Genomic DNA, 9,331 nt, shown 5'->3' with positions numbered 1-9,331 from the left:
ATAGGTAAGATTTTTTACTTTAGTTAAAGTTCTGCTTCAACAAATATGAAGGAATAGATAATACGAGCCAATAGATAATTATTTGAAATAAATGAGTCAGTGGGCAAGGCTTGGGTCATTGTTTTGTTCTGTAAATATGTTTTGCTGTTTTTGTAATAGTATTTCTGTATAGGGTCCTTTAAGTTTATGACTGAACTCCTCTGTGGGACTTGGACTCCTCCATGAAACTTTTGTGTATGGTCAAATAAAAAGAAAGTATGGAATCACATTCTTGTAAAGAGGCATTAGTAAATTACTATGTTTTTACACACAAACTACTTTGCTGATCACTGAGGGCACAACCAGAAAAGTTTAACACATAGCACCTGCCTTAAATAGCTTCATTACCAACAAAACCATTCATCAGACCCATACAGGCAGAATTGAAAGCTAAGAAAGTTCAAAACAAGTTTAAAACCTAGTGGTCATGTCTTGTTTGTGTCACTAGATGTCCTTTCACCCTCATTTTTATAAAATATTTTCTTCTGGGAGCAACCTTCTCACCCTCTCTTCAGCAGGGATAGATCCAGGTTTTGTGAAGTTTGAAGTTTATGCAATTTGGAGAAACCACTATAGAGGATAAAAAAAATTATTTAGAATGAGAAAAAAAATTCAATGCATTTTGCATTACAAATTTCAAAAAGCTGACAAATACAAAAAAAATCACAAAATCTCAAAAACTAACTTAATATTTTTATTACTGAATGCCCTGACACTCTTTTTTTTAAATTTTTATTTATTTATCTGACAGAGAGAGAGTGATCGAGAGAACACAAGCAGGGGTAGTGGGAGAGGGAGAAGCAGGCTTCCCGCGGAGCGGGGAGCCCGATGTGGGGCTCAATCCCAGGACCCTGAGATCATGACCTGAGCGGAAGGCAGATGCTTAATGATTGAGCCACCCAGCTGCCCCTGCTCTGACACTCTTTATAATCCTTTTATCCTCCATAACGTTGTTTGCTGGATCAAACGCACCTGAACCAAACCGCCTCTGGACTTTTCTGTTATATAAGCCAATATTTCTCTTTATTGTCTAAGCTACTTTGAGTTATTTGCAACACAGGATACTAACTGATACAATGATAATGAAAAACTCATAATAAACTTTAAGGATAAACGGATCTCCATGCACAAAGAAAAGCACTTGCAAAGCACAGCTTACAAAATATAGAATGTTTTGTGCAATCACACAACAACTGCCTCCAATAGCAGAAAGAACTTAGAATCACTTAATCTTTAGCACTGTGCGATAAATATAATTAAATCACACAAGGATATATGAGAGAATAAAAACACTTGTAAGTTCAGAACAGTAAAACAAAAAGATTGTTATTGCCCTAGCAAGTACTTATTAATTAGCCCTTAATGGGAAATGGTTAAATGGCACCTTTGATGTGGTTGCCTAGAATTAATCATTGCCTAGTACTGTTTTGTTTTCAACGGAATAAAGAAATAATCAATCTGTGTAAAGATGAAAAAAAAGTGGGGAAAAGCTTAATTGGCTAAAAACTATATTTACTTAAAATCCATTGAGTGAGGACATTTGAAAGTAGCAAGCAGAAATCATAACATGCAAACAGGCATTAGGTAATAGAACTTTAAGACATAAATGTGCTGTGGGAAAACAACAAGAGCTCTGAATAGAAAACGCTATACAACTTTTTGCAGTACGGGGAAACAAATGGTCATTTTGAAAGTGTGTGAGCTCAGCGTGGGTCTGTTTGGAATAATGAAAGAAAGGAACCAAAACAATAATTGCAGAATATGATGGAATGGAATCCTGCTGGAATTCATGGTTTGATTACTGCCTGCAGAGTTAGGCAAAGCACACTAAGTTTTAGCATGTCTTTTACAATTTTGGTTCATTTAATGATGACCTTCTTGGATTTACCTGGAACCATAAAAGGAGAAAAGGACAGGATAACTTGAGAGGTCTGCAAAAACAGTTAATATTGGGCATGAATTTTCTTTTAAGCAATTTGGCAAAACAACTTCTCCAGTTACTACTCATAATGGAAAAATAGGTTCCTTGGCAGAACCGTAGCACCGGGGTTGGGGTCTCAGAGAGCACCTCATCTAGAATGTACTTTGCCCATAAATTAAAGGACTTGTTGAAGACCACACTGTCAGTTGGTAGCCCAGTGGGCAGTAACTAACTCTGTGTAACTTAGGTCAAAGGGATAGTTGAGCTTAAGGAGAAATGTTCCAAGTTATAAAATGTGTGCCTCCCATCCCCCTGCAAATTATCCATCAGTTCTTGCAACCTTCCTTCTCTCCACCTACTCTCAGCAGATACCTTGGGAATATCCCTTTTCCCCCAATTACTTCAGTTATAAATTTGAGATTTATTCTTACAGGAAAATGTACCTCCATAGGTTATGTGTTCCAGGAGGGATCTCATCCACCATCACGTCTTGACGTCCTAGCCTGACGGTGGCTCTCAGCCAGTGTTTGTGGAATGACTGCAGTGTCACAAAAGGTAACTGATATGCTGAGGAAAGGCTCCCCCTGTTCAGCTGGCCTTCAGTTTCTTGGGTTTCCTATGACAGCTCACCAGCCTGCCTTGCCAGTAGGCATGATGGTCTTTACTTGTTAATTCACTCATCCTCTATGACACAACATTGACCAGCTGTCCGCCATCATAGGCAAAACTTCTCACTCACCCCTGGTGTGACTGCCTTCAATCACCCAGCCCCTCAGTCTCAGCTGACACTTCTTATTGCGCCAAGGACATAGTAGAGAAAAATTAGTAAAGGTCTTTTACACACTCCCAGCACCACATCTAACCATTCTCCTGCCTTACGCCTACATACTTTGCTTTCTCACTGCTGTGAAGGACAGACTCTGTTTTAACTCAGGCCAGCCCTGCAACTTGGGAGCTGGGTCCCTGTCTCCTCTCTCCTACTCAAGGTAATCAATCGTGCAGTTACCTCCTCTCCCGCATTCCCCTCTCTGCTTGGGATCTCTCATCTGCATACAAGAATGTCCCAATATCTTGATCTTAGCATCCTCACTCCCTGGTTTCCTCATGTCTTTATGGCTATTCCTTCTCAGTGTCCTTTCCTGGATCTTTTTCCTCTTTCCAATTTCTAAATGTTGGATTGCTCTAAGAGTCCATGGACCTCTTCTCACTCTGCACTCACTCTCTCACAGGTCTCATAGTTTTAAATACCATTCTTACGCCTGTGACTCCCAAATCAGGATCCCCAGCCCTGAGCTTTTCCCTGAACTCCCCATTTCTTGACATCTCCACTGGAAAATCTGATGGGCATTGAACCTTGATTTTCCCAAAACAGAATTTGTGATGATTGATCTCCCTAAAGCTGCTCATTCCCCCAGTGTCCTGTATTTTAGTGAATGGTACCTTCTATCCCTTAATTATTTAGACCCCAAACTTTGGGATCTCTTTGACTCTTCTTTTCCTCTCACATGCTACACCTACGCAGCAGCAAATCATGTTACCTCTACCACCCAAATGTACCCCATTCCAACCACTTGTCACCACCATTCTTGCCATTTCCCTGGGCTGTTGAAGTGGCCTCTCAACTGATTTCCCTGCTTTTGTTCTTGTTTGCTGACCCCAGTCGATTCACAACCCAACAGCCAGAGTGATTCTTTGGAAATATGGGGACTGCTACCTTAAAGAAACTCTCACAAGAGGACATGTACTAGAAATGTTATTTTTTGTGATAGAAGAAAATTGGGAACAACCTCTCAGTGGAGAAATACACTGTGGCATATTCCTACAGCAGAATATCATGCAACAGGGGGAAAATAAGGGAGATCCATATGGGAGATACAGGAAAATCTTGAAAACACATTGCTATATGAAAAAGGCAATTTAGGAAAGTGGTTAAATAAATTACGGTGCATCCATACAATGATAATGAATAGGTAGAACAATATGTACTAAATGGAAAGATGTTGGGGCGCCTGGGTGGCTCAGTCTGTTGAGTGTCCTGCTCTTGGTTTCAGCTCAGGTTATGATCTCATGGGTCGTGAGATTGAGCCCCACGTCAGGCTCCACACTCAGCAGGGAGTCTGCTTGAGATTCTCTCTGTCCCTCTACCTCTACCTCTCCCCCCACTCATGCACAGATGCATGCATGCGCTCTCACGCTCGCTCTCACTCTTGCTCTCTAAAATAAAATAAATCTTTAAAAAGATAAAAAATAAATGAAATGATGTTCAGGATATATTGTGAAAAGGTAAACAGGAGGATCCTTTTTGCCTAGTAGAAACGTCCTTTAAGAAAAAGAATATATGTATATGCTTAAATATATACAGAGTGTCTCTGGAAGGATACACAAAGGATGGATAAATTGGTGTCTTCTGAGGAATAGAACATAAGGGTTAGATGAAGAGGAAGACTTTTATTTTTCACTTTACACTTGGGTGCTGCAAACTTTTTACCATGAGTATGTGTGTTCTTTTATAGCCATATTATTAATCCTGAGAAACTATGCCCACCATGCTTCTTGTCTGCTTACGTGCTTTCAGTCCAGCTCTGTGGGTGTGTAACTGTGTGTTTGACAAGTATTCACCTGGATTTATCATGTTATTTTGCAGGAAACTACCTCTGAACCAGCATGTGGTTAGGACTGTTCATCTCGCATTTAAATGCTGCTGCATAACACGCCCAGCTGGCTGGTGGGCCCAGTGCTCAGAGGAGCTGATTTCAGTGTTAAAAAAGACTTGGACAATTTCAGCTTTTACTGGCTTCTGAGCACTTCTTTTCTTCCCAGTATATTCAAAAGGCAAAATCCTGCTCTATTTCTTCCGCCCCTCCAAATAGGTAAGTTCTGTCTGTGTTCTATGGTGTGATTGCACTGCAGAGAAACGCTCTGTACATTCCATACAATTAATCTGTCACTATAATGGGAGCGGGAAAAGAATAGCAGCAATCATGCAGTAGAAAATGAATGCAGACTTCTGTATTACAGATTCAATTCTCTGGACAACCCTCCCCCTACAAAACAACTAAAAATGCTAGATGAAATTGTTTGAGTAGTTTAATTTATCTAAATTTAAATATGTAACAAAATGTTAAATTGGGAGTTTTGAGTGAGACACCAAAATGCAATCAATATCAGGCACAAAACAAGTTATGAGACAGACCAAGATGAAGATGTTCATCACAGGTGGTCAAGAATACAACCCACTGAAGACACAAAACAGTGCAGTGGCTTTCCACCTGGAACCCCACTGCGGTGGGCTTGTGGCAAGATTTCCTTGGTAAGAGCCACACTATGCGGTGAGGAGTGATGGCGCCTCTCCCAAGTCTAGTAAGAGGAGCTTCCAGGAAACCTCTTAGCTTGATGTGTATTTCCAGAAATGGTGGAACACAGGGGACAGGTGACTCATGGGTGAGAAAGCTAAAGGTAGAGGCCTGGGGCAGCAGGGCAAAAAAGCAGGGTGTTTTTGCATCGCGATGTATCTGCATTCTAAAATTTATATGAAAATGCAAAGCACTAGAATGGCCAAAAATCTTTGGAAAAAAAAACAACAAAGTTGGAGGACTTGTATTATGTGATTTCAAGATTTATTATAAAGCTACAGTGATTAAGACAGTGCATGTTGGCATAAAGACATATAGAGCGACTGCACAGAAAGTCCAGAAATAGATTTACATTATATAGTCCATCATCTTTTGACAAATATCCCAAAGGAATTCAATGGGAAAAGGATAATATTTTCACCAATTGGTGCTTGAATAATTGGATGGTCATATGCAAAAAAAAAAAAAAGAAAAAAAAAGAAAAAGATGATCTATAAAAAATTAACTTGAAATGGATCAAAGACATGCACATAAGAGTTAAAATTATATAATTCTAAAAGATAACTGTACTAGCTATCTATTGCTAAGTAACAATATTACCACCAACTTAGTGGCTTCGAACAGCACACATTTGTTATCTCACAATTTCTGTGGGTCAGGAGTCCAGGCATGGGTAATGAGTCCTCTGCTTAGGGTCTTAGAAGAATACAGTCAACATGTCAGCCAGGCTGCCGTCTCATTCAAGGCTCCACTAGAGACAGTTACTGGCAGAAGTCTGTTTCTTGCAGTTGTAGGACTGAGGACTTCACTATCTTGCTGACAATTGGCCAGAGGCTGCCCTTAGTATCTAGATGCTACCCACAGTTCCTTATAACGTGGGATTCCCCAAGTGAATTCTTGCTTCCTCAAAGCCAGAGAGAAAGAGACCCCAGCAAAGTGGATGTTAAAATCTTAAGTCACATAATCATGTAATCACACATAATCACATACATCTCATCAGTTTTGCCATATTCTATTGATTAGAAACAAGCCACAGGTCCTGCCTATACTCAAGGCCAAAAGCAATAGAACAATTAAAGAAAGTATATAGCTCTTCTGCACTAATGGGGGGGAAATGTGCATGACCATACACATCTTTTGTTTGTCTGTTTAAAAAATAGTTCTACATTGCTATTCCTTTTATACTGAACTGTATGGTGATATCTTTTCTATGTATGCTTTTTTTTTGAGGCACAATTGACATACAACATTGTATTAGTTTCAGGTGTACAACATAATGATTCAATATTTGTATATATTAGGAAATGATCACCAAATAAGTCTAGTTAATATCCATTGCCCCACATAGTTACAGAATTATTTTTCTTGTGATGAGAACTTTTAAGATTTACTCTTTTAGCAACTTTCAAATACGCAATACAGTAGTATCAACTATAGTCACCATGCTGTACATGACATCCCTGTGACTTATGTATTTGATAAATATAAGTTTGTACCTTTGACTCCCTTCACCTGTTTCACCCAGCCCCATCTCCCCCACCTCTTTGTTCATTGTATCTATAAACTTAGTTTTCTTTTTCTTTAGATTCCATGTATAAGTGAGATCATACAGTATTTGTCTTTCACTGTCTGACTTATCTCACTTATCTATAATTTGTTCACTGTATCTATAAACTTAGTTTTCTTTTTTTTTAGATTCCATATATAAGTGAGATCATACAGTATTTGTCTTTCACTGTCTGACTTATTTCACTTAGCATAATGCCTTCAAGTTCCATCCATGTTGTCACAAATGGTAAGATTTTGTTCTTTTTTATGGTTGAATAATATTCCATTGTGTGTGTGTATATGTGTGTGTGTGTGTATACACTTTTTTAAAGTTAGCTCCACAATATGTATGTATATGTATGTATATATATATATACATTTTTTAAGTTAGCTCCACACCCAGTGTGGGGCTTGAATTCATGACCCCAAGATCAAAAGTCGTATGCTCTACTGACTGAACCACAATTTATACAAATTTTTTTTTTTTTTACCCATTTCATCCATTGATGAACACTTAGGTTGTTTCCATGTTTGGCTATTGTAAATAATGCTACAGTGAACTTGGTGGTGCATATTATATCTTTTTTGAGTTAGTGTTTTTGTTTTCTTTGGATAGATATCCAGAAGCGGAATTGCTGTGTCACATGGTAGCTCCATTTTTAAATTTTTGAGGAACCTCCATACTGTTTTCCACAGCGGCTGCACCTATTTACATTCCCACCAACAGTGCACGAGGGTTCCCTTTTCTCCACATTCTCACCGGCATTTGTTACCTCTTGTCTTTCTGATAATAGGCATTCTAACGTTCTAACAGGTGTGAGATAATATCTCATAATGATTTTGATTTGCATTTCCCTCAGAATTAGTAATGTTGAGCATCTTTTCATGTACCTGTTGGCTATCTGTGTATCTTATTTGGACAAATGTCTATTCAGATCCTCTGCTCATTTTTTAATTGGCTACTTTGGTTTTTTGCTCTTGAGTTATATGAGTTCTTTATATATTTTGGATATATTATTTGCAAATATTTTCTCCCATCCAATGGGTTGCCTTTTCATTTTGTTGATGGTTTCCTTGGCTGTGCAGATGCTTTTTAGTTTGATGTAGTTTATTTTTGCTTTTGTTGCCTTTGCTTTTGGTGTCAAAAAAAAAAATCATCACCGAGATCGATGTCAAGGAGCTTACCACTTATGTTTTCTTCTAGGAGTTTTATGGTTTCAAGTCTTACATTCGAGTCTAATCCATTTTGACTTAATTTTTGTGTATGGTGTAAGACAGTGGTCCAATTTCATTCTTTTGCATGTGGCTGTCCCGTTTTCCCAACACCATTTATTGTAGAGATTGTCCTTTCTCCATTGTATGTTCTTGCCTCCTGTCATATATTAATTTTCCATATGCGCATAGGTTTATATCTTGGGTTTCTGTTCTTTTTTTTAATTTTTTTTATTAACATATAATGTATTATTTGTTTCAGGGATACAGGTCTGTGATTCATCAGTCTTACACAATTCACAGCACTCACCATAGCCCATACCCTCCCCAATGTCCATCATCCAGCCACCCCATCCCTCCCACCCCCCTCCACTCCAGCAACCCTCAGTTTGTTTCCTGAGATTAAGAGTCTCTTATGGTTTGTGTCCCTCTCCGGTTTTGTCTTGTTTCATTTTTCCCTCCCTTCCCCTATGATCCTCTGTCTTGTTTCTCAAATTCCTCATATCAGTGAGATCATATGATATTTGTCTTTCTCTGACTGACTTATTTCACTTAGCATAATACCTTCTAGTTCCATCCACATCATTACAAATGGCAAGATTTCATTTTTTGATGGCTGCATAATATTCCATTGTATATATATACCACATCTTCTTTATCCATTCATCTGTTGATGGACATCTAGACTCTTTCCATAGTTTGGCTATTGTGGACATTGCTGCTATGAACATTGTGGTGCACATGCCCCTTCGGATCACTACATTTGTATCTTTGGGATAAATACTCAGTAGTGCAATTACTGGGTCATAAGGTAGCTCTATTTTCAACGTTTTGAGGAACCTCCATACTGTTTTCCAGAGTGGCTGCGCCAGCTTGCATTCCCACCAACAGTGTAGGAGGGTTCCCCTTTCTCTGCATCCTCGCCAACATCTGTCGTTTCCTGACTTATTAATTTTAGCCATTCTAACTGGTGTGAGGTGGTATCTCATTGAGGTTTTGATTTGTATTTCCCTGATGCCGAGTGATGTTGAGCACTTTTTCATGTGTCTGTTGGCCATTTGGATGTCTTCTTTGCAGAAATGTCTGTTCATGTCTTCTGCCCATTTCTTGATTGGATCATTTGTTCTTTGGGTGTTGAGTTTGATAAGTTCTTTATAGATTTTGGATACTAGCCCTTTATCTGATATGTCATTTGCAATTATCTTCTCCCATTCTGTAGGTTGTCTTTTGGTTTTGTTGATTGTTTCCTTTGCTGTGC

The sequence above is a fragment of the Phoca vitulina genome, unplaced genomic scaffold (assembly GCF_004348235.1).
Source record: "Phoca vitulina isolate PV1807 unplaced genomic scaffold, GSC_HSeal_1.0 scaffold9, whole genome shotgun sequence".
NCBI lineage: Eukaryota > Metazoa > Chordata > Mammalia > Carnivora > Phocidae > Phoca > Phoca vitulina.
Note: the sequence above shows the minus strand (reverse complement) of the source record.